At 45.6% G+C, this 25,249-nt stretch overlaps 1 protein-coding gene and 1 long non-coding RNA gene across 3 annotated transcripts in view; one reads left to right on the top strand and one right to left on the bottom strand.

Moving 5' to 3' along the window:
- ZBTB38 (zinc finger and BTB domain containing 38) overlaps positions 1 to 25,249 on the top strand; it is a 360,986-nt gene that overhangs the window by 31,570 nt on the left and 304,167 nt on the right. The window lies entirely within an intron of this gene.
- The window catches only part of LOC138491656 (uncharacterized), a 253,298-nt gene that overhangs the window by 47,185 nt on the left and 180,864 nt on the right, over positions 1 to 25,249 (bottom strand). The window contains exon 3 of one of the 2 annotated variants that reach the window (XR_011276056.1): positions 24,548 to 24,660. The exons of the other annotated variant lie outside the window; for it this stretch is intronic. This is a non-coding gene — a long non-coding RNA (uncharacterized lncRNA). Of the gene's footprint in view, positions 1 to 24,547; positions 24,661 to 25,249 lie in introns of those variants that run through there. 2 annotated transcript variants of the gene reach the window in all.

Below are 25,249 nucleotides of genomic sequence, written 5' to 3'. Positions count from 1 at the left end.
TATCAGCGGAGTGTTTGACAGCAGAGCGAGAGTTTAGAGTGGCAATATGGAGAAGGTTGCCATCCATGAAAGACTTCCGGGGATGGGTAAAGATCAGAGGTACTCCCTTCAGAGGTGTAGAAGGAGCCAGCGAGGGGGCAGAGAGGAAAGGAGAAGGCAAGGTAGCCAAGGAGGAGGCAGAAGGGGGAGGCAAGGTAGCTGCCGAAGGGCTAGAGGGGACAGCAGAAGAAAGGAAATTGATGAGACGTGGGAAGCATCTATCAAAGAGGTGAAGGGTGGCCTGAGGGCCTTGGACCAAGACGGTCCTGTTCGAGTAAACATTAATGATGACCTTAGAGGAATGGAAGGAGGCCAGGAGGGCGTCCCAACGGGTGCCACCATTAATGGGAGAAGAAGAAAAAGGAGAGAGCACAGAGACCATATGAAGGGTCCATAGGTCTGGCGAAGGAACGACAAAGAGGATGTCGGTGAGAGTTTCCTTGGAGGAGGTACTGGTGTAGGTGTCAATGATAGGGAGGCCTGGGTTGGAGACCAGGATGTCCTTTTTAAACTTCTTCCTACCAGATTTAGTGAGGAGACCAGGATAGTCAATACAGAGCAGTTACAAAAAATACGAGAGACAGAGAGTACCATAGAGTAGCTAAGGAGAGGAGAGAAGAGGAAAGGAGTGGGAAAGGGTAGGGGAGAAAACTAGGGATGAACACAGGGAGGAATCAAGTAGACGAGACAGCGAGAGGCAAGAAAGAATGCATAGTTGGACAAGATGACGAAACCCAGAATTTAGGAACTAGCACAATGCAATTATATTTTAAATAAACAGTTGGAAAAACCAAGTTTGGGAATCCTGAATAGAGGGAAAAAGGCCTAGGTTTCACAATGCATTTTTGAATTCTGAGACAGTGCAATTTTAAATAAACAGTTGGAAAAACCACCTAAGTTTGAGAATCCGGAATAGAGGGAAAAAGGCCTAGTTTTCACAATGCGTGTTTGAATTCTGAGACAGTGCAATTTTAAATAAACAGTTGGAAAATAAAAACACCTAAATTTGGAGTTTGCTAGTTGAGGGGGTGAGCAGGGAGGCAGGTGGGACTGGCCAAGAAGAGACTGGCAACTGGCGTCCCCTGCGGACACCTGCAGATACAACAGGAGCTGCTACAGTGGGGGCCGCCCTTTGCCTTAGGGGCCCTTAGCCGTGGGGCTGCCGGGCAGGGTCTGCCCTGGTAACGCTGGTAATGAGGGGGGGGGGGGGGGGCATTCCAATCAGGTTGGTGGGAGGGCTGGGAGGCGGGAGGTAGGGAGGCGGTCAACGAGGAAGGCCACGGAGGGGGAGAGGGGGCAGGAGAACACACGCAATGGGAGGAAAAACACACAGGCACCCAAGAAAATTAAGCAATCAGCCTCACGGAGGGTCTAAATACTGTGTGTAACAGCCTTCAGTCGCCGGCTCAGGCAAGCTGGAAATGCACAGCGCGGTGGACTGCGGGACCGCCCAACTTCCAGCAAGGAAGCACAACGGCCAATCAGGGTGGTGGGAGGGCTGGGAGGGAGGGATCAACAAGGAAGGCCACAGAAGGGGGAGAGGGGGCAGCGGAACACACAGAATGGGGGGAAAAACACACAGGCACCCCAGAAAATTAAGCAATCAGGCCCACGAAGGGTCTAAATACCGTGTGTAACAGCCTTCAGTCACCGGCTCATGCAAGCTGGAAATGCTGAGCGCGGTGGACTGCAGGGCCGCCTAACTTCCAGCAAGGAAGCACAACGGCCAATCAGGGTGGTGAGAGGACTGGGAGGCGGGAGGGAGGGGATCAACGAGGAAGGTCACGGAGGGGCAGAGGGGGCAGGGGAACACACCAATGGGGGGGAAAACACACAGGAACCCAGGAAAATTAAGCAATCAAGCCCACAGAGGGTCTAAATAATGTGTGTAACAGCCTTCAGTCACCGGCTCATGCAAGCTGGAAATGCTGAGCGCGGTGGACTACAGGGCCGCCTAACTTCCAGCAAGGAAGCACAACGGCCAATCAGGGTGGTGAGAGGACTGGGAGGCGGGAGGGAGGGGATCAACGAGGAAGGTCACGGAGGGGCAGAGGGGGCAAGGGAACACACCAATGGGGGGGAAAACACACAGGAACCCAAGAAAATGAAGCAATCAAGCCCACGGAGGGTCTAAATAATGTTTGTAACAGCCTTCAGTCACCGGCTCATGCAAGCTGGAAATGCTGAGCGCGGTGGACTGCAGGGATGCCTAACTTCCAGCAAGGAAGCACAACGGCCAATCAGGGTGGTGAGAGGACTGGGAGGCGGGAGGGAGGGGATCAACGAGGAAGGTCACGGAGGGGCAGAGGGGGCAGGGGAACACACCAATGGGGGGGAAAACACACAGGAACCCAAGAAAATTAAGCAATCAAGCCCACGGAGGGTCTAAATAATGTGTGTAACAGCCTTCAGTCACCGGCGCAGGCAAGCTGGAAAAAATGCAATGATGTGGCTTCTCTAACGTCTATGTATGAGATTTGTTATAACAATAATAGAACAGAACAATTGGATTGGCTAATGAGTCTGAGAAGAATTAATTGTACGAGTAGACTGTTTTCAAAAACGTAATAAACCAATGTCATACCTTAAATTCAGATCAACTCCCCCATGATAGTAGGTACGTTTTCTGGGGGTGTTAGTTCGTAAGTGTTATCCTAAATATCAATCTGATGGTACAAAACGAGTTGACAAATAACTAAAGGATTAAAAAAAATATTTAAGTAATCATTGATAACCTAAGCCCATAATGTTTATATTTTCAATGTTTACTCTTAAGGTGTTTATTTTTCGAATAAAATAAATAAAACACTAATTTTATGTCTGTGATGTTGTATACACCTTAACCACCTTCATAGACTACTAAGAGGTATGGAAGCAGAGACATTTGCACACCATACTAATACATACTTCATTGTGGAAATTAATAGATTGAAAGGTACAGCATACACACACATCTTAAGTTGCTAAATGAAGGGGCCTGGAAGTTAGTTGACCCCTCTTTAACTTTGATGACTCAAACAAGTACCAAACTAGTTGCATGCAATTATTGAGGAGCTCATAAAATGCTTGTAGGTTGAGTCTGGGTATTTTCAGTTTCTCTTTATTAGTCTGAGCATTAATTAAAGATGAGAAAGCCTGGGTGTTATCAACAGCCTGTGAAACTTGGTGTCATCAAACGTTGAACACGCCACGGTTGGGCGTTATTGAATGACTGTGGACATGACTTTTTTCTATAAAGCACAAACAAAATTTAAGTATCGGACCACTGTTGCAAGATGGAAAATAGACGCAACGGTATAGGGTATACCCATAAACTGCATAAATAGAACAATTTGACATTTTTAGAGTACGGAAAATGCATAGTACACATAATTCCTATATAAAGGTAGGGTTTATATGCAGTTTTTGCAGTGTATTGTGCAGAAAAGGTGTAATTGTTTCCTGACCTGTGTGAATGCCAGGAGCCATTACCCATGGATTCATATGGAATCTGTCAGCTTTCAGCTGGTGCTAAAAGCTGGCGGATTCCAAAGGAATCCAGTGCACGTACACTAGCATAAACAATAGAGGCTGGCATAAATGCTTTTGTGTTTGGAAGGCAGAGTGGATGGGTAGGTGGGAAGGTTTCTCGTTTCATGCCCTGGTTCCAACAACCAAAATGTAGATGTTTCTCTAGAGTGTTAATCATGTACGAAATAATGCATAACGTTTTTATGCTTTTTTTCAATAAACACATGGCTTAATACTACAGGGATTTCTAAAATGACGGTCAAAGTCTTTAGTTAAGATCTGGGACTAGCAGTACCAAGAGTAGACTAAAACGGGTTACATAATGAATTGCATATGGGCATTTTATCCAGACTTAAATTATTCTGAGCCTGATTTTGAGTGCATTTGAGTGAATCTGGGACTAAAGCCACACTCTGGTATTCCATACCCAAAATTATTAGTCTTCATTTGGTTGGAATCATGAGATATTTGGTCCGAAAACACCAATGCCCTAACATATCCTTAAGAATGCAGTGTCACATTTCTGCCATGTCATTTATGTGAATTAGTACATTTCAAACACTAACAAAACTATTTCCTTCATAGAAAATGGAAGCAATATTGGATTGCGTGTAGGGGACTTCTAAATAGACACTGGGGCTCATTATAAGTATAGCGGTCCACAAACAATGGTGCTGGTAAACTTACAAGCACTGTTGCATCTGGACCGGCATACTACAGGTCTGCCTGCCTTAGCCCTCGTGCCCGACAGGTCTGACCCTGCCTGGCACAGCGGCCACGGTAGGCAGACGGTCACGGTAGCACCGACCCAATTAGCAACGGTGCCGGTGCTTCCATGGTCCACACTCCCTATGGGAATGGAGTCTTACAATGAACTGGCACCTGACTTCCCGTAATGAGCCCCATTGACTTGGACAGGGTCATATTGAATGGCTTGGTGAACTCTCACGTACATATTGACAACAGCCGCGTTAATAGGTAAAGAAGCCAAGTCGAAGGCTCCAAACATACCACAATCAATTAGATATTGACACAGGGAAGGTTTACAATGTAATGAGGGGACATCGAGGGTACCAACTCACACCTGATCCAAACCTACAGTAAACTCTTTTCAAACAACTCTTTCCTCTGATAACGCACCAGGAATAAGGTAATGTTGTGACTTCTGCTCCAAGGCTAGTAGTAATGTAACAGCTGCCTCTTAGGAGAAGGGGAAGTCTCCCTGGCTGTGCCAGTAGCAGGTCATGCCCACTGCTGGAAGAAAAATACCAAACCCTCAAGCTCACCCCCATGTTCCCCCTTTTTCAGTGCAGAAACATCATCATTTCCAGTTAACCACTGCAAAGAAGCAAGCACATTCTTGGGTGGGTCAAAGGAAAGTGTTTTTCTTCCTCTACAAATGCGGAAAGCCGCACAGTCTACCTACAGCAAGAGGGGAACTTCCTCCAACGCACAGATACGGTCCGATCGAGGAAATTAATAAGGAGCCTTGCCCGCTCTTGCAGTTCAACATATCTATCAAGCATTTCTAGCGAGAGACCATGACTTTTACCTTGTCAAGACAATCCGAGTATTGTCCCGCCATACACCGGACACCTTATGTGCTATCTACAGCTAAGGTGGGATACAAGGCCCTTGTCCTAATGGTCAGAGTGTGAGGCTATGCCTTGTATGAGCACAAGAGTGCACATCCCAGCAACCCACAGGAGAATCCTATTTGCTGCGTTAACAGGCATGCAGAGATGCAAGGCTATTTCCGTTGTTAGGACCATCGCTTCCTTTCATGTACAGAACCAGACACTACCAGTGCCCTCACAAAACTCTTATGACCCCTTTGATGAGGCTGAACATTATCATGAATCATCTTGACATATCTTCTGCCCCAAAGATATGATACAGGAGGACTGTAGTGAAGCAAGGTGTGCTTGTTCTTGCTCTGCGATTTCTGACTGCCAGCATGCATGCATTCCTTTGTGCCAGCCTGGTGCAAATGTAACACAGAGTTCTGAAGACGTTTCAGCAGAATTTAAAGCTTTCTCTTTACTGAGACGTGCTGCAAAGGACGTTGTTGAGGATGATGGCTTGTTCCATAGCATTGCCACAGCAACTATTGTTATCTGTACTTGTGGATGTAATAGCAAGCACACTTTCACTGGTGCGCTTGCTATTACACTCCTCCTGTTGACAAAACAGCTCAAACTGCCATTACGTCACAAGCCATGTGTGATCATCTAAGTGAAGATGCTGGTGATTTAAGAGATTGTGCAGTTCCTGACATGGATGATGATCCTTTACTTACACATACAGCCTCTACTGAAGTGATCAAGTCTTATACTTGATATGCCTATGTGGACACTCCCGCACCAGACCATGAGCCAGACATTGAGAACAAGCCTGAATTGAATCCAGTACCAGTATGCAGTCCAGTTTTGGCATTGATCAATTCCCCAGATCCAACAGTCAACCTGAACACAGAAGACTGTGAAGGCCAGCCATCTGAAAGTCTACTCTTGCCTGATCATTCCCTAGCCGGCAGGGATGGCATGAACTTGAACAAAGTTGTCCAAGATCTACTGTTAGGCACAGTCAATAGTGTCATGCTGCTCGAAGCCTTTCCTCCAGGTTACAAAGACTGTACAATTCTTCAAGGGAATTGTGATCTGCATCCCTCAAATCACTCTCTGGTGACTGTGGTTTCCACTGTATCTACTGAGACAAGTGAGTGCCTATTGTATATTGTTCCATTAATGAACCCTTCCAGGAACCTCATTGTCAGTGAAGATTCATTTGTGAACAAAGATGTACCCCTGTTTGTGGCGCTAGAGAGCCCGACCAAGATGGCGGACTCTTAGTGAGCTCTGTGCGAGGCTCCAATAAATCCTGGTAAAATGCGCTTTTGAGGCAACCATCAGCAACAGTTTGAGGTGCTTGAGGAAAGGGAAGAGCACCCCCCCTCCACGCCTTGAGATTTGGAGAGGCTGAGGTCCCTCCACGCCCACACTATGAACTGGTACACAGAGCCGACAGGTGGTAGAGCCGGAGGACCGCAGCAGGCGCCCGGGGGCGGATTTACACCGCAGCAAAGACAACACCTGAGCGCCCCTTCAGGCATACCGCGTCCGGAGTGCACTGGGTGGAGAAGCCGGGGGTGCTGAATTGGACCGTGACCCCTGGACAGCCTGACGGGCTAGGTAGGCAGCGGGGGAGAGCAGGCTAGGCATGAGCATGGGAAAGTCAGATAAAACACAGCGAAAGCTCACTTTTTAAACGGAAGGACCTCCTCCAAAGCGCCCAAACAACAACACCAGGCGGAGTCACCTGAACCAGCAGAGGCGATGATAGAGGGAGCCACTCAGATCCCAGAAGTGCTCATCAGGGAAATACTGCTGCACCTCAAGGCAGGCGTTGGGGGCCTCGACTCCAAACTAGACTCACTTTCCTCCAAGGTTGACCTATTGCAATATCGATTGGGTAAACATGGTGATCGTTAGACGAGTTGGAACAGAGGGTGTTCGAACTGGAGGATGGTTCAACCTCGCTTTGCTGCCAGGGTGTTATTTCCTGAGGACCAGATTAAGTTGGTGACCGCCAAAAATGAAGATTTGGAAGGAAGGGCCCGCAGAAATAATATTCGGCTGGTGGGCATTAGGGAGCGGCAGGGGCAGTTTAAGATTGAGGAATTTGTTGAAGTCCTATGCAAGGAAGTCTTCAGCGGGTCCGAGCTCTCCCCTCTGTGGTGGAGAGGGCCCACCACATACCAGCAACTCACCCAATACCTGGGGCAGCACCCCACCCCATCATTGCTCACCTCCTGAATTACAGCGATCGGGACACGATCCTTCACTTGGTCAGAATGAAGGGAGATCTCCAGTATGATGGGGACAATGTCCAGATACATGCAGACTTCTCGGCGGCAGTGAAGGCTTCACAACGTTCTTTTGCAGGGGTGAAGAGATGAATGAGGGATTGCAGCACTCCGTACTCCATGCTGTTTCCATGTTGTTTCCAGCAAAGCTCCGGATCCAACACGGCGGGAAGACACAATTCTTCACATCGCCGGAGGCAGCCAGCTCCTTTTTGGATGAGATCGGCAGGCGCCGTAGTCGTGTGGAGGGGGACAGTGGGTACAATACTGGAATGATGGTGGGCACCTTTAATTTCCAGATCTAGACTGCCCAGCTATGCATATACCGCCTATGGAGGTGGAGCCCCGCAGGCTTGACCGGGCACTAGCGCCCCGAGCGCTGCATTGGTTTTTGTTTGTGTCCTGGGGCAAGGTGGAGTTTCAACGGGCCGGTTGGGGGTTGCCCGTGGGGGAGGGTGATCTGCGGGGGTCAGGGTCAGGAGTTGGGCGGGTTAATGGGGGAAAAGGGGGTGTTGGATCTGTTTCAATTTTTGGGAGTCATCGGAGCGCCTCACCACCATATCCTGCTAAGCAGTCTAGTCATGTTAATGAAAATGAAAGCATGGGCGGAGAGAGTTGTCTCCAATGCTTGTATACCCTGGGAGCTAATGTGGTTTTGGGTAGCGACATGGAATATTAGAGGGGAAATAACACGTCCAAAATCTGTAAGGTTGCGCAGTACATCAGAAGGCACCAGATAGATGTGGCCCTCATCCAGGAGACCCACCTCCCTCCCTCCACTGAGCGCAAATGGGGCGCCAACTGCGGGTACCACAGGTATTTCCCCTTGTACTCCTCCTATACCAGAGGGGTAGCCAATCTGATAGGCAGGGGTGTTACGTTTCGCCTGTTTTCACCAGCAAGGGATGATGTCGGGAGGGCTCTGCTGGCCTATGGTATTCTTGAGGGGGCGCTGGTGGCCTTAGTGAACTCCTACGGTCCCAAAGTGGATAGCCAGAATGCATTTGATTGGGTTATGGTACAATTAGCTGGGTGTCAGTCCGCCACTATTGTGTGGGGGGAGACCTGAACACTGTGATGGATGCCCTTCATAATAGATCTGGGGCGAGGCATGGCTGCTCGACTAAGGGGAGCTTGCAGGTGCAAGAAATATGTAAAATATATAACCTTATTGATGCATGAAGGCACCAGCACTGGGAGGATCGGGATTACACGCATCACTCCTGGGTTTATGGCTCCAGCTCTCGACTGGACTACCTGTTGGTTTCCAAAAGGGCTGTTCCAGTGGGGAGACAGTCAAATTCTCCTGCTGACTCTATCTGATCACTCTCCTGTGCTTTTGGAATGTAGCCCGGGGAGGGCTGAGAGGGGGGGCATTCATGGTGATTTAAGCCATGTGCACTGCAGGACCCAGTGTTCAGTCAGGAACTGCGGGGGGAAATCCAAACCTACCTTCAGAGTAACGAGGGCTCTGTTCCCTCCGTGGGAGTACTATGGGATAGCCTTAAGTGTTATATTAGAGGGGTGTGTATGTCCAAGGAAAATGAGATTCTCCGGGTCATCAGGAGGGAACTCACAGAAGGGGAAGCTCGGATCTAGGGCCTAAAAGTATAATATGCAGTGACAACGGACCACCGGACCCTTGCACAGCTGCGTGAGGAACTTGATAGGTTCAGAACCAATGCGGACTGGGAGATTTGGTTTCTAGCCAGTGGCCACCAGATACGCCAATACGGTGAGGGGCCAAAACCAGGGGCACTGCTGGCACGACTAATAACCGCTGACAGACGACCCCATTTGTGGAGTGCAGGAGGGATAGACTGGTGCACCCAGAGGAGGGCATTGCAGCAGAGTTTCGGACATTCTATAAGGAATTATACGGATTCAAGTATGCAAGGGATCGGGACGCTTTGCGTCACTTTTTGGAAGAGGTGGAACTGTATTGGGTGGAGGCACAGCTCTGCGAACCTCTCTATCGGGCGATTTCACTGGAGGAGGTCCTAGCGGCAATCAAGGAGCGTCCGGGTTCAAAATCGCTGGGACCCAACGGTTTAACCAGTGAGTTTTACAAGGCCTATGCTACAACTCTGGCACTGCTGCTCCTCCGGGTATATGAGTGTTAGGGAGAATTTTCAAAATGTGCTAATTCCTCTCTACCTTAGAGACCCCCAGCTCTTTTGCTGAACTTTGGGGCTCTGTACTTTTTAATTCTGTTTGTTTTCTGTGTTTATTTCTTTTGAATATGGGGTTTTAGATAACTCCATAGGCACCATCTTTTCATGTGTGGTACACAGCACCTTCAGTGCAGTGACACAGGGATGTCTTTTAGACTTCCCAAAGTTTTAAATACCTTCTCTGGGATAAACTACTGTTTCCCAGAGAATGTAAAGTGAAATTGACTTTACTAGTCTTTCCAAATTCCTAGACCCAGCACACACCATCTTACAATGGAGTGCTCGAGGGGTTACATAGTATCCCCTGTGTATAACTACTCATGTAGCAGTCAAATGCTACCCTTTCCTATTGAAAAGGCTGGTGGCAGTGGTTTTACAACAAACTACCATGATCTTTCCTGACCGCGAACACTGGTAGCTAAAAATCACGGGAGCCATGTTTTTCAAGATGGTGCCTTAAGCCCCTTTGTTTAAACGGGTCCCTGTCTTCTTTTTTCGCTGTTTCTTTTTGGAAAGGTCCTTCTAGTGTTTGTCTCTGCGTGCCAAACCAGATTGGGTCCCTTTGTTCATGTGCCTTTGGCGGGCTTCAGAAGTGAAGTGTCTGGGGTGAGCAGGAAGTGAGGGAGGTGCCCAAAATTCCCTGTGCTTAGTCTCCTAGGTGACCCAAATGCACTCTGGTGTGATTGGCTGGCTGACTGTCCATCAAGGACAGCCACCCTGCTGGGTGAGTGACAGCTAGGCTGGAATGAAAGGGAGAGAACGGTTTAAAAGGCAAGTCTCTTGGACCGGAAAGCAGAGTCGACCACTGGAACAAAAGAACCAAGACGATCTGGAAGAGGACGGCTGCTGCAACTCCTGGACCGTTGGTTTGCCCGGTGAAGCCCTGCTGCAGGCCCCAATTGCCAAACTTCAATCGAGAGAGAAACTCCTTCAAGGACGGCTTCTTCCTTTGAGTTGGTGGGACCAATCAACTCATAAGACACCTGGATATCATTCTCAAGGCTGGGTAGGATTAACAAGGGAGAGGGACACCGGTTTGTGTTCTTGAATCTACAGCTACTGGAACTGAAGTGACTACATCTTGTTTGCTTTCTTCAACGATCCCGTGCAGTGCAGGAGTCCCCCCGACGTCCTCCCTCTTGTCCCCACAACTGAGGCTCAGGAACAGCAAGATCTGCAGGACCTGCCAGGAACCAATGACTTCAGCAGCATTTGTTTCTTCATACAAAGGTACTGTGCCAACCCGATTGAGAGAACGCCACTCTCGCAGTGAAAGTTTGTGAAACTTTCCCAACTTGCAGGCCTAATCAGCTCTTGACCCAACAAATGATTCTTTTTCACCTAAACTGCTTCTAAGAACTTTTGCAAAGACTTTACAGTTTGATACCATAACTGCCCTTTCCAGAACACTAGCCCATTGACTTTGGCCTAGGCCTATTGACTTAAATTGAACTCTTCTGGTGAACAAAAACTATTTGCACTGTTTAACAAGTAAATGTGATCTATTCTACTTACCTTGTCCCTTTTGCACACTTCTAAGTAACTAAACTGCTATTTTTCTCCTACTTCAGGGGAGCTCAGACTGTCTCAAAATCTTAGAGTTTTGTATTGAAGTGTATTTGTTATAATATAAAGTTGCCTCCTTCTAGTGAAATGTTTTCCAAATGATTGTGTAATAAAATTAATAAGTGTTTTACCAAGAAACCTTGAGTATAAGTGTCTACTTGAACCACTGTGATTGAAAGACCTCTGTGTAACCTCTTGTACTGCTCACATTCACTCTTGAGATACGCCTGGCTGCTCAGCTTGCTACCAAAAAACTGTGTGGTACAGACTTATACCAAAGGTTGGTTTGACTTGCACCTGTAGTCCTAATTGTATGTGGTGGTCCCAGAGGGTACTGCATGCAATTCTGCCTAACAATGAGTAGTCGCCTGAGGCCGGGACCCGCACTCCTACGATGCGTGAGGCAAACATAGTGTTGCTACACAAACAGGTGAAGCCACCCGAAGACTGTGTCTCGTATCGACCAATTTCCTTAAACAACGTCGATAATAAAATCTTCACCAAAGTCCTGGCAAAGCGACTACTCCCACTGATGCCCGGCCTGGTATTGGCTGATCAGGCGGGATTTATTCCCAGAAGGGACACCATATTTGGCCTTCGGCATCTCTCCGGGGTCATTGAGGCGCTCGACTGCACGTCCCGGACGATTGCAGTTTTTTTGGATGCCGAGAAGGCCTTTGACTCTGTCGAATGGCCTTTCTTATTTTCGGTACTCCAGAAGCTGGGACTCGGCCCATACTTTATCAAATTGATCTCCCCCCTTTACATGAACCCTTTGGCGAAAATCGTGGTGGGACGTGTGAGATCGTCCGGCTTCAAGATGGGAAGGGGGACCCAGCAAGGTTGCCCGCTCTCTGCACTCCTATTTGCCATCGCAATGGAGCCCCAGGCAGTGATCCTGAGAGAGCGCCACATCCAGAGGGGACTTAATCTTGGCCCGCACAGATTGATTATATCGCTGTACGTGGATGATGTGGCTCTCTACATTGATAACCCGGAGGACAACCCGTGTCCCGTGATGCGTGAAGTGCTGCGATTTGGGTTTTTTTCAGGCCTGAGAACTAATCACAGTCAATCCGTGGTGTTCCCCCTCTCGGAGGGAACCAAGGAGTTTAAAGAGGAGTTTGGCCTTAGGTGGGAGCCTACCGGAGTCCGGTACCTGGGGCTGTTGATGTCCCGCAATCGGCAGGAACTGTATTGTGGCAATTATGGGAGGACAACTGGGAATCTGCAAGAGATGATAGTAAGGTGGCAGTCACTTCTGCTCACGCTACTTGGGCCTAATTCTACCGTTCAGTACTGTACCATTTCCAGTCCTAAGGAAAACATCTGCCTTTAGAAAAGAAGAATGTTCTAACTAATAAGGGGTGCCCCTGTGGCCAGCAGTGGTGGGGGTCAAATATAATCAAGAGATATATATAGTCCATGCTGTAGAAAAAGTGATTCAAAATTCAGTATATACCTATTTAGTGAAATTAAATAGGTATATACTGAATATTGAATCCCTTTTTCTATAGGGTGGACTATATATATATATATATATATATATATATATATATATATATCTTGTTCAAAAAAGAAGAAACCATGGAGTATGCAGCAGAGCTTCACAGTTTGTCAGTCCATGAGCTCACCTCAGTGTTTAGTGCCACTGAAAGCATGTCTATCCAGGAATCAAACACTATGGTTATAAAAGATGCCAAAGTTTCCTCTGATAAATACTCTCGCCTTGAAGCCTTGAACAGGTTTTGGACGTTCATGTGCGACTTTTACGGTATTAGACCCTTCTGTTATGAGACACGCCTTATGCTTAGTCTTCTTTTTGGTATATCTACATCGGGCCTGGGGAGGGGCATACTGTCAAGACTGTGTCACTGGCACACCATTTGGCACCAATTGTGGACTATTTGGGACTCATGCATCACCATAATCCCTCTGGGTCAATACCTATCGATATTTTTGTCTTTACTTTCCGTCTGCAAGACTTTTGGTGCTTCATTATTTAATTTCACAAACTACATATCCCATAATGCACCTTGTGGCAGTTCTCATTCCCTGGCTTTTTAAGCAGCTGCCTGCAGGAGTACAGGGGTCTTGCAATGAGTTTGCTTCCAGCCCCTTGTGCTTTGGTCCTTGGATTTCTGTGGAGTCCTGTTGTTTCCAGAACCTTCTCCCATTGCAGTGCCCTGTGCTCCCTGACTTGCAGCCCTGCTACTGTGCCTGCACTCCCTTGCCTTCTGCCATGCAGCTATGAGCTTCTTGCATTGCAGCCCTGCTTGCAGTCCTGTCTGCAGCCCTTTGCTCTCTACCACCAATTATCTTGTTCACTGCCTAAATGTCCTTGTTCTGTGCCCATAGTCCGTGTTACCTGGCTTTAGCTTCCTAGATTCCAGTCCCAGGTTTCCTTGTTATCTGTCTGCAGTCCTGCCCTTGATATTCCATTCCATAGTTACAGTTCCTTGTTACCAGTCTGCAGTTCAGTCCATGTTATCCTAGTGCTGAGTTTCTAGTTTACAGTTCCAGTCTCCTGTACCCTTGTACTTAAATTCTTGTATTCTTGCTTTTCCTCGTTCTTCCAGTTCTGTCCTGAACGTTGCTCACTTTGATTTCCTATTCTTTCCCTGGATATTTCTGTTACCATTCTCCTCCTCACTTGTGCTTCTATAATTAATTTGTTCAGATTTTGGCTGCTCGGTTTCCCAGCATGCAATCTCTGCCTCAGTGTGCTGGTTCCTGTTTTAGTCCTGCTGGACCTGTACAGGCTTCAGTCATGCGAGTACTGTTTCCTTGTTCAAGCCTTAGGGTCCAGACACAGGCACCCACTCCTGCTGCTCCTTTCCATGATCATTCAGAGTGGGGCCCTATAATAGTAACCAGCTCAAAAGGCTAGAGTTTGACCCATACTCTTGCCCTATTATGTGTACAACACAATTGGGAACTTAACGTGTTTGTCTTATTTGTACTGCCTGCCCTTTCTGTTCACTGCTTGTTGCCTGTCTGTAGTTATTGCCTAGCCTTTCTTTGTCTGCAGGATTCCTTACACTCTTGTCTCTTGTGCACTTTTCTCTCCTCGTCTTGGTGGGCACGCTTCTGCCCTCAAGCCCCTGACAGTACCACCTCATGGAAAGATCTTGCAGAGAGGTGGAGACACTATTGCAAGTAATTTTGTGCCTCCTCACAATAGTATTCATGAGTGAGAGAGAACCACCTCCTCCATTGCCAAAGGATCATCCACTGGTTTCTCCACTGAATCCTTTTACGCATCGTTCAGACAAGCCTATTCTTTACAGGTATGTGACACCATGTTTGCTTAATATGGATACTACTGATGAGGAGGTACAAGAACCCATTGGAGATGATCTCCCTTCATCAGTATAACTCCACTACACGAACAAAATCCTTGAAAATAGCCCTTAAAGACAGTTAAGGTCATTATGCATTGAAATCTAGCAAATAATCTTTCTTCAACACAAGTCCAAGAAATGTTTTGGGTTTAGGCATTCTAGTGTGTGAGAGTTTGCGCTCACAATAGCTGCAGACTGAAGTGCCACATCTACATGGCACAGGTTGGTATAAAAAGACGCACTGTGCTAAAAATAAATGAACAGCAGCAGATTATGCCTGGACATTAAAATAAATACCTGCCCAAAAGTCATACAGCTACACGGATGCAGAGAAAATGTCTGGCGGCCTAAACCGGAGGATCACGGAGTAAGGTTTTGAGAGGCCAGCACATGCACAATGGCATACATTTTAAAATTAAAGGTTTTAGCTGAGTAAAAGGCTCTGGCCCTGTTGCCTCTGGATGGCTATCCCAGGGTCCAAAATGTGCACTTGGCCCTAGCCAATGGCTAATGATCATTGACTCTAGGCGAGTAAACCGTGGTGTGCTGTGTGTATGTGTAGAATTGAGGTCGGGAGTACCTTTTTGTGACTGACTAGTAGCTTGCAACATGACATTTTTACTCCTGGCCACCCCACAGATATGGAGGAAAGGGGGTGGAATGCGGGGATAAAGACAGTCGTTACCTAAACAGAAGGTTGCATTAGCTGCTGTTGCAGTCTTGCCCATTAAAATGGAGGAACTGTATTCTTTATGTGATGCAGCATATTATTAAAATCCTTCTCCAACTTGTGCCAGCTACCCATGATTTTAAAGAAATAACCTATCATTTCTGTATCAAAAAAACTCTCCTACCCACATTCAGAGTCACATTATAAATCCACCACAAACTAGCCATTCCTGGTTATGTTATGGAACATAATTTACTTGACAGCTCTATGACCACTCAGTTAATGGCTGCTATCGTTAGCTTTCATTCAGTGTTACACTACCTGTGCTAAAATGTGCATTGCTCACCATTTGGAGAAAAGCTAAAGTATTGTTTAATAGAGATCGGCCATTCTGGTCTTGGATATTCCACATAGATTTGCTATCCCTGATTGCAGTAGGAGAACAGAATGCATTGCATGTGCGTTGTGTTTACTTTCTGGCTTTCAATTTATTCGCGCTTTTTTACAAAAAACACATGTAGAGGGCAAGATTAGTTTCTTTCTCATTTCCGATATTTAATGGTATTGTTTGGGGGGGATCCTCCATCTTCCTAGTGTGTAGCATATATCTCCACTCGTAATGCACAAAAGATACTGTAACATATTCCACCATGTAAAATACCTTGAGAGATTCAAAGATCCAGCGTCTAAGAAATCAGAGGGCGAGCCACTTACCTTCATGACAAAAAGGGAAAACAATTTAAACCGTAGAAAGAGCCGTTGCCTGATAGAATACTGTCTAAGAATATGTAATATCTGTATAGGCAGAGTAGCATTATAAATCCACCACAAACTAGCGATTCCTTGTTATGTTACTGAACATAATTTACTTGCAAGCTCCGTGACCACTCAGTGAATGCCTGCGACCTCGAAATAGTCGCAATGTGTTTGGTAAGGCGTCAATAATTAAAAAAAAAAAATCGGCTTCCTCATTAACGTCATAAATCGGACAACACTTTGAAGTACTAGACTTTAAAGTGACAGTTCATGAATTTAGATATCGCAAAACATAGTTGCACCATTTTACAAAGGGTTTTGTTCATATATTTTAATTAATTGCCCCAAAAACGACATTGCATCAACCGTGGATTGGTAAAAATGTTACACACACTAGACTTTGAAGTTTGAGTAATCAACTTTGAGTCGTTTTGGGCCTTCGAAAAGCACAAGGAGTGATAGTCGACTGCATGTGGCCAGAAATAAAGATATCCAGGGATTATACCTAATAAAAATATTGAAAGAATACTGAATACAAAAAAAACATGTGTGTACATCTGGTGTGGGAGGGGTTTGGAGTGGGGTATTAAAAATGTGGAAACAGGGGGTTTGGGGGTGGACGCCACCCCCAACCCCCCCAAATAAAGAAAATAAAACAACATCTGGATTTCTTTGGTATTTTGGGTTTGTTCAAATTTCATTCTCTATTTCTGGGTTCGATAAAATCACATAGATCCGGATAAAAATATATATCAGGCAGCGTCATTGGATTACATGCCTTTGAAAAGTGTAATCAATGCCATCCCATCACTCCATGGGCATGAGCAGCATAGTCCCACGTTGCTTGCAGCCAGGCTTGGTCTACCAGCTGGCATTAGGCCATCTAACCACTAGCAATTTTACTTAATTGCTTGTTTGTGTACATATTAGGTACATAACATACTTCTGACAGTTTCGGCTATTGTACAGGCATTAGAAAGAATGATGTTACCACTGCCATTTGCCAGAAGATGCCATTTTTATGATGGTCCAGATTTGTGAGCTGGGGGAATGCTCGGGTAAGCTTTGCTGTGAAGAGTAAGCGGTAGGTTGCTTGGGTGAAAATGGGCAGACAAGGCTCTAATTTAAATCCGCAAGTAGCTAATTGCAAGTTGAAAATCTTGCACTATTTTAAAAGTTAGATCAGTTGCAGGTACTTGCCAGTTCCATTTCTAGATTCCGTAAGCCACCACTGATGTGTCCGTATGCACAGAGATCCTGTGGATGTCACTTGTGTTGCTTCTGGAGTCTGCAGATGTTACAGAGCTTGGCCATGGGATGCCTTTTCTTCCCTTCAGTATTCCCAAACCTTAACCTGTCACTATTGGGCTGTTCTCCATTATTCCTCTTCTGCATTGGCTCAGCATTTCTATTAATTGCTAATTCTGCACATTGCTCTACTATTATTATACGTTGTAAGTTTATCCTAGGGAGATGTAGCTAAAAAAGCTTTTAAAAGATATGGCAAATGAAGAAGCAAGGCACCAGGGGAATGCAACTGTCCCAACAAAATATTTTTTGTTTTGTACAAAAAACGACAACCAAGCCAGAGCTGCCACAGCATTCTGTTCTCTTGCATTTCTAGTTCCTGCTAGGCATTTCTTGGCGCCAAAGCAGCACAAGTTATGTCTGGCTATAGAGTTTGCTTTCCTGGGTGTGAACATTATACAGTGCATTCATCTGGAAGTGCAAAACAAGCTTTCAATGAGGGAGACTAAGGACAGTAACTGAAAATTACTTATTTCTACTTCTTTTTGGTTTGAGAAAAGGGTGGATTGTGGAGGCACAGCAATGCTTGCAATCAGAACAGGTGATTGGGGCACGAGTCTTCATGGGTCCCTTTGAGCTTGACCTTTCTGCACACCCAGTATGGTCCATCAGGCGTCTAAGATGGTCATGTCCCATCTAAAGAGAATGTAAGAGACTCAAGGGTGTTCTCCCAGTAAGACCTCAGGAATCCCTTATTCAGGTGGCCAGGACACAGCCATCACTGTTGGATCCAGTTCCTGGGGGTGGACCAGTGGGGGAGGATCACCTGGATTGGGGAATCCGAAGTTATGCTAGGGGGGATACCCAAGGTGAGACCCGGTATGTCACAGATGAGGAGGATGATATCGCAGATACCTTTGTGGGCATGTCACGTCTAGCCCCCTATCCCCTATTCTGTCTCCTGTATTAACAGCCACCAAAAACTTTGCGTTACCCCACAAACCCTACCAGTCCCGTCCTTCTGATTATCATTTTCCGAGATCCCAATTCAGTGGAACAGAGTATTATTATTTATTTTATTTATAGAGCGCACCAGGCCCTTGGGCATCCGAGCGTGTAACTTAGTTACAACATGATAAAGGCAAACGGAACATTACAAATTACACTTTAAGTTACAGTTATATACATAAGGCAGTTACAGGGTGAGCAGAAAGTCATAACCTATATACATGAAATGAGGCAGGTGGCTAACGCATGGAAGGAGGTTGGCCCGTAGATGGTGGGTCTTGGGCTGTTAGCCAAGCTTTGGCCATGTTTTTGAATCTGTGGAAGGATGGTTCAGCTCTTAGCAAGTTAGGGAGCGAATTCCAAAGTTTTGCTGCCATTACTGGGAAGCTAGCTCCGCCTGATCTTTGAAGGTTGAAGCGTGGTATAGAAAGCCAGTTAGTCTGTGCAGTTCTGCGAGGTCTGTTAATGTTGTGGAGGGCAAATCTGTAGGCTAAGTAGGAAGGTGCTTGGTTGGATAGGCATTTGTGAGGGCAAGTGTTTTCAGTGTAATTCGTTGAGGGACTGAGAGCCAGCGTAAGTTACGTCTGGCATCTGAGATGTGTTGGTTCCTGGGAATGTCGATTGCTGCTCTGATGGCATTGTTTTGGATCATTTGTAACTTATTTAGGTTACATCGGTTAGTGCCCAAATAGAGGACATTACAATAATCAATTTTTGACAGCACGAGAGTCCTGACAAGTGTGACACAGTTAGCTGGTGATAGGAAGGGGCAACTAGCTGTGATGAGCTTACAGGTGTATGCGGCTGCAGATGAGACTGCATTGGTTTGTCTGACCAAGGATAGAGTAGAGTCGATGTAAATCCCTCGTGTTTTTGTGTCCTTAAAGGCCTTGATAGTGTTACCATCGATAATGAAGGATTTGAACGCAGGGGCCAGTTTGGATAGTTTTTGAGGAGAGCCGAGAATGAGGAGCTCTGTCTTCTAGTCATTCAGACAGAGTCCATGCTGCGCCATCCAGGCTTGGATGACTTGGTAGATGGCATTCACAGAGAGAGAGTCAGAGGAGTAGTCTCCTGAGATTGGAATGAGTATCTGGGTGTCGTCAGCATAATTGGTATATGTGACACCCAGATAATCCAAAATATCAAATAGGGGTTTTGTGAACACGTTGTACAATGTGGGAGAGACACAAGAACCTTGTGGTACCCCGCAGGTGACGGGTGATGGTGATGCTGCTGCTAGGGGGGAAAAGACACGCATTGATCAGTTGTCCAGAAATTAACTGATCCAATCTTTGGCTTTATCAGAGAAATGAGCAGCTAGTTTGAGGTGTCGACACAGTATTTGATGATTGACGAGATCAAAAGCCGCAGAGAGATCGAGAAGAAGTAGTAAAGCAAGTTTACCCATGTCTCTTAAGTCTTCGATCTGTGTTTTGAGGTCGATAAGGGCAGTTTCGGTTCTGTGTCGCGGCCCAAAACCCAGATTGCCTTAGACCCAGGAGTTTATTAGATTCGAGGTAGTCTTGAATCTGTAGGTATGCGGCTCAGTCAAGGATTTTTAGTAGGAACGGCACTGTGGTGATGGGCCTGTAGTTAGTAGGTATATTGGCATCCAACATTGGTTTTCCATTACCACAATTCCCTATGTTCTGTTCTACATCCGGTCATTTTCGTCCATTTCACAAACCTTCCCCATTATATTCTGTAGGATAATTTAACCATACCCTTTTGCCATCCTATCCCATAGGACACTCAGGAACTATACCGCCTCCCTTTTCTGTCCTGAACACTTTCTCACATTATGATAGACAAATTTGTAATGCACTTGTCCCGACACCTGGGTCAGGCAAAGTCAGGCAATTAACCTGAACCACACACACCTGACATCCCTTCCTTTTCCCCACAGGGATAAAAGGTGGAGCAGGAGACTGCAGTACAAGCAAAGCGAGAAAGACGATGTAAAGCACGACAAGACAGCTAACACGCAGCAGTTCGGAAGAAGGAGAAAGATTGCGGGAAGAGAAAGGGTGGTGAGGAGGGAAGCGACTTTGTCCTTTTCATCCCCGGCCCGTGGAGCCTTCCAAGAAGAGAGCCTAAGACAGCAAACAATAGCGCAAGTGTCCTGCACCAGATGTCAGCGGTACACGAGGCAAGCCTATACAAAGAGGCAGGAGCAAGGGAAGGTCCCGCGCCTGTGGTACAGGCCTTGACTCAGAAAAGAGAGGCCAGGCGGTTCATCACAGCCAGTGAGTCGAGGGGAGAGTCGATAAGCACTGGGCTGTGTTAAGTGAGAACCGCAAAGTGGCAACATTTGAAACAAAGCAGATGGACTGTAATAGAAACTGTTGAAAGTGTGAGGGGAGACCAGCTACAGAGGGAAAGCGGCACCACGTGGGTGCTAACTCGAGAGACTCTGGTCGAGCCCCATATTGAGAAACTACAGAAAGCAGAAAGCCATAGAAGGCCCGCCAACGGAATGCAAAGTGATTGTACGCGAGGGACGAGCAAGAGCGCTGTACATTCAAAGGACTTTGTTTCGTGAAGTGGCGAGAAGGCATGGGAAGTGAATCCCGAAGCTTATGAACTGTGTAAAAGTAAAGAAAGAGGATATAGACAGCAAAGAGGGGTCAGCCCAGAAGAGGGGGAACGAAGGGGTGAGCCACTTTCACCCTGCTCGAGAGTAAACCCGGTGAGGGAAGGCTAAGAAGCGAGAGAGGTCAGAGCCGGCGGAGGGGGTTTTCAAGGGTGGAAAGTCTTCACCCCAAAGTGGAGAGCTTTGAAAAGGCAAAAGTGAACTCTGAGGAGGGATGCCGAAGAAGTGAACTGTTATAAAGACATTGAGAAGTTAACAAGGGTTTGAGCCCGGAAGAGGGAGATCTAGGGGTGAAGCCGTCGAGAGGGGTCCGAGTCCGAATGAGGAGATCCAAGCAGATCCAAGGAGTTAAGCCATCATCTAAAGATTAAAATTGAGAAGAGTCAGCCCAGAAGAGGGGGACCCAGGGGTGGAGCCGTCACCCCATTGGACATTGTGAGAATACAATACAAAAGGGGTCAGCCCAGAAGAGGGGATCCAGGCGGTGAAACCATCACCCGTATTGAGTTTTGGAAACAAATTTTCATTTGGTAAAGGAACTTTGTTTTGTTGAACACTTCAGACCCAAAGGCAAGAGACTTTCTAAGGAAACAAGACTTGGCCATTGATGTCTTGAGAACCACCATTGGAACTGTCGTCTCATGCTGGTGGAGCCCGAGACCATTTAGCATTGGAAATTTCGTCTCGTGTTAGTGAAGCCTGAAATCATACTGTGCTCCAAGCTCCAACCTTACCCCGTGCTCAAAACGTGGGAAAGGAAGACCCAAGCCGCTGCATTCTGACTTATTATTTGAGAACACTTCTTTCTTTCTTTCTTAAAACTTAACCGAACACATTTTGCATTTAGCATAAGGAATTGGCAATAGGCTTTCTGAGTATAGCCCTTTTAATTTGACTTGACATCACTAGGACTGCCTTATTTTCATTTGATGGTCGAAGCCTGTCCCCATCTAAGATTTAGGTTTAGATTAGGCGTTTTTCCAACCCGTATACCATTTTCATTGTTAAAAAAAACAAAAACCTTGAACAGTGATCACTTGTGTCTGTCTTACTTGTGGTCACCATGAGTTTCTCGTAATGAGCACAAACAACCCTGAGAATGTGTTTGCCCTAACGGGCCACATCAATTAGTTGTTGCCGGATTCTTTAGGCATATCAATCAAGGGACTCATACTTGGGTATATCCCTACTGAAACAGGCCTGGTGTTTTGTGCGTAGTGGACACAGCCATGACTCTGGCCTGTAATGCTACTTTTAGGGGTTGCGCCAAGAGCTTTGGTTTGGCCACCTTCTCTAATGCTACTTAAGACAATTAAATGGGAAGGTGCGAAGTGGAATTCTATGTGCTAATGACCAATTCAAAGAGTTCCATAACCTCACATTTTAGGGTTTATAGCATTGGTTGCAACATACATAAAACCGCATTGTGAACCAAGAAACTGATGGACCTTTTATTTAGCTTACAGTTCACGTTTTTTATCCCCCTAGGGCTGACAAACTATCATCCCAAATTGTGTAATTGTGTTTTAATTGCAAATCATTGTCTCACAGCCACCTCACCTGGCCAAATAGTGTGATACAGGGAAAATGATACTTTCGCAATACCTCTCTCGCTAATCTCCAAAAATTGCAGGAATTATTAGAAATGAGCCAACTCTTGAATGTAAGGGCTTTAAAAAAATGCAACAAACCCCTAACACAGTGAAAATGGCATACGGTTGAGATGGCCCCTGCCCACTGTAGTCCCAGATGTGACACAGTGTAAAAGTCATCTGCTTTCCCAAATTGTGTGCTCTTGATCAAATCACTATTTTCCAGCATTCCTTTTAACCACATTATATTATCCTGGGAAAGTCACTAAGTTGATAGTGCTGAGAAACCAGCTAAATACTGCTAAACAAAGTGAAGCCAGGGAATCTTTGCTGCACAGGGCCTCATCACCAAAGATGAATCAAAAGAAAGTCAAAGAAAATGACTATGCTGAAATTGGTAATCAAAAGTGCAGGAAGTAGTACTGTCTTTAAAACTATGTCTGGTGATTTAAGTATTGTTTTTAAAGTCGAACAAATGTTGCCAATTTCAGTTAAGAAATTGCTGGTTTATTTTTGCCAGGTTTGCAACACTTGTCACTTTGTTTCCCAAATTCGAGGCCTGTTGGTGGGCTATGCAGGGTGAACCACGGCTGGCAATGGGTAGAGGGATATGGGATAAGAGTGACTAGTGGGAGTGCGGGCACAAGGCTGTCTACTGGGGTATCAGATTAAGGTTGAATGGTGGGGTGAGGGTAGAGAGTTATGGTGAACTTAAGTGGTTGTGGCATAATGGGCTGATATGTTGGAGTGAGCTTGGGTCAGTGCAGCTGAAGGACATTCAGGATCTATATCGGCATCCGTCATGCCAACCCTCATCTCCATCTTGAACATGCTTTTCACTCGCATATAGGATTTCCATCATATAAGAGAGTAAAAACCAAAAACCCACAAAAGGTATGCTTATAGTGGCATACCTTTTGCATTTCAACAACATGGTTTTTAACAATCTGTTTTTGGTGGGTAGCCTAAAATCTGTGGTGTTTTGCTGTGCGCAAAGGCTGCTTTGCGCCTTTGGCTTGGTTCAATCTTGTCTGGAACATCATGAGCACCGCCCGAATTAATAAATGCATTATTTGATCACACTGCTCTTACCTACGAACAGCAAATTTCTCCTCTTTTTGGAAGGAAGCACAACCTGTACACTAATGCTCCATCAACTAAAGTAGGTGTCTTTTGCAATAAATCATTTAATGTTTTTATTTTTTATTGTATTGTGGTTAAAACATGTTCAACCTTAACAATATGGAGCAATGAATATGATACATGTTAATGTATCCAGTAATGTGTACATTTAGATTTTCTTTCCTTATTCATTTTGATTAAACCAGGTTGTCAGGATATGAAGGTGAATTACATATTTTGGAAGCCACCAGCTTGAATTACTTTCCTCCTCACACTTATCCAGATTTTTTTTTATATCCGAACCTGTTAATTGTATTTGGAATTCTACTTAATAGGAGAGCTATAAATGCAATAATAATTGTAATATGTTCTAATCATGTCCAATTCTTAGCTTAGCTCTTGTACAGCAATGTTGATACTTTGTGCGCCTGACATATCGGCATACACAGAAAAAAGCAAATAGTTGAGATTTTCAAAATGCAGAAGTCAGTGTTAGTAATATGTGTTAAAATTATAGGCTTTGGAAGTTGTTTAACATAAGTTCTCTAAACAGATAACTGCGAACATATTTGTCCTTTTTAGGATTCAGCTGTTGACACATGCTCTCGAAGCAGGCCCAGTATATTATATTAGCCTATGAGCAGTTGCATGAAGTAAGGTGAAACCATGGCAGGAGTTCAATTTGAGCTCTGCGTCAATGGCCTGCTGTAATACTACCTGAGTTGTGAATGTATAAAGATGTGCCTCTTGTCAATGGGGAGAGAGAGAGAGAGAGAGAGAGAGAGAGAGAGAGAGAGAGAGAGAGAGGGCAGGAAGTTCGCATGGTGGCTTGACACAATGCTGAATTCTGTTCTGGTGTATCATTTTGCCTTAGAGTTATTTTCTAAACGCAGGCGGGAATACTAGAAGTATTGTTTCACAATTGGCGCCCCAGATGGAACCTCATGGCAGTTAAGATCCAGTTGGACTAAATATGCCACAGTCAGAGAGCAGGCAAAGGTTGGGAGTCAAGCATGGGGGCGCACTGCGGTTATTTGGACAAGCGTTTTCCAGCAGCCACATTTTTACTCGCCAGCTGATCTCTTTGACACGTTGATCTCTGCAACTGAGGATCCCCGTCTGTGAGAGGAAAAGGGTTTTATATTCCTGGTGACGGACTGGCACAGAATACTGCAGAAAAAAGGGGTGAGACCGTTTCAGAATAATGTTGTATGGTCTGATGTAATAAAAATGAAATGCATTTTCTTTGGGAGCATACTGTTAATGAACCATAGAGAAATACACTTCAATACGTAATGCTGTGTTCCCTGTGCAAGCATATTTTTAATGAACCATAGGGAAATACACTTGGATATGTAATGTAGTGTTTTCTATAGGGAGCATACTGTTAATGAACTATGGAGAAATACAGTTTGTGTACACAAGTTGAAACCATGGTAGAGATGAATCATGAAATAAGCATGTAGACTGCATTGATTGTGGGCGCACTGCACTTAAAGTGGGACATTATCAAAGCAGCTTTGTGATCACAAAGTAAGGAGGAAACAAAAGTAGGACAGAAATGGGATTGCAATATTTTAAGAGTTGACCGGAATTAGAAAAACATGTACCTGTTCCCCTGGAAGGAATGCCAGGATGGGAATTAATGATCAGGAGAGGCTTGGTGTAGTGTTGTTTTTGAAAAAAAGGCATGAGTAGGCCGCCAACACTGATTCACAATTCCCAGTGCATAGGTATTTTGACCTAGAAAGAATGGGAT

Source organism: Ambystoma mexicanum, chromosome 10 (genome assembly GCF_040938575.1).
Source record: "Ambystoma mexicanum isolate Mex_15411 chromosome 10, UKY_AmexF1_1, whole genome shotgun sequence".
NCBI classification, from domain to species: Eukaryota; Metazoa; Chordata; class Amphibia; order Caudata; family Ambystomatidae; genus Ambystoma; species Ambystoma mexicanum.
Note: the sequence above shows the minus strand (reverse complement) of the source record. Positions and strands in the feature narration are given on the sequence as shown.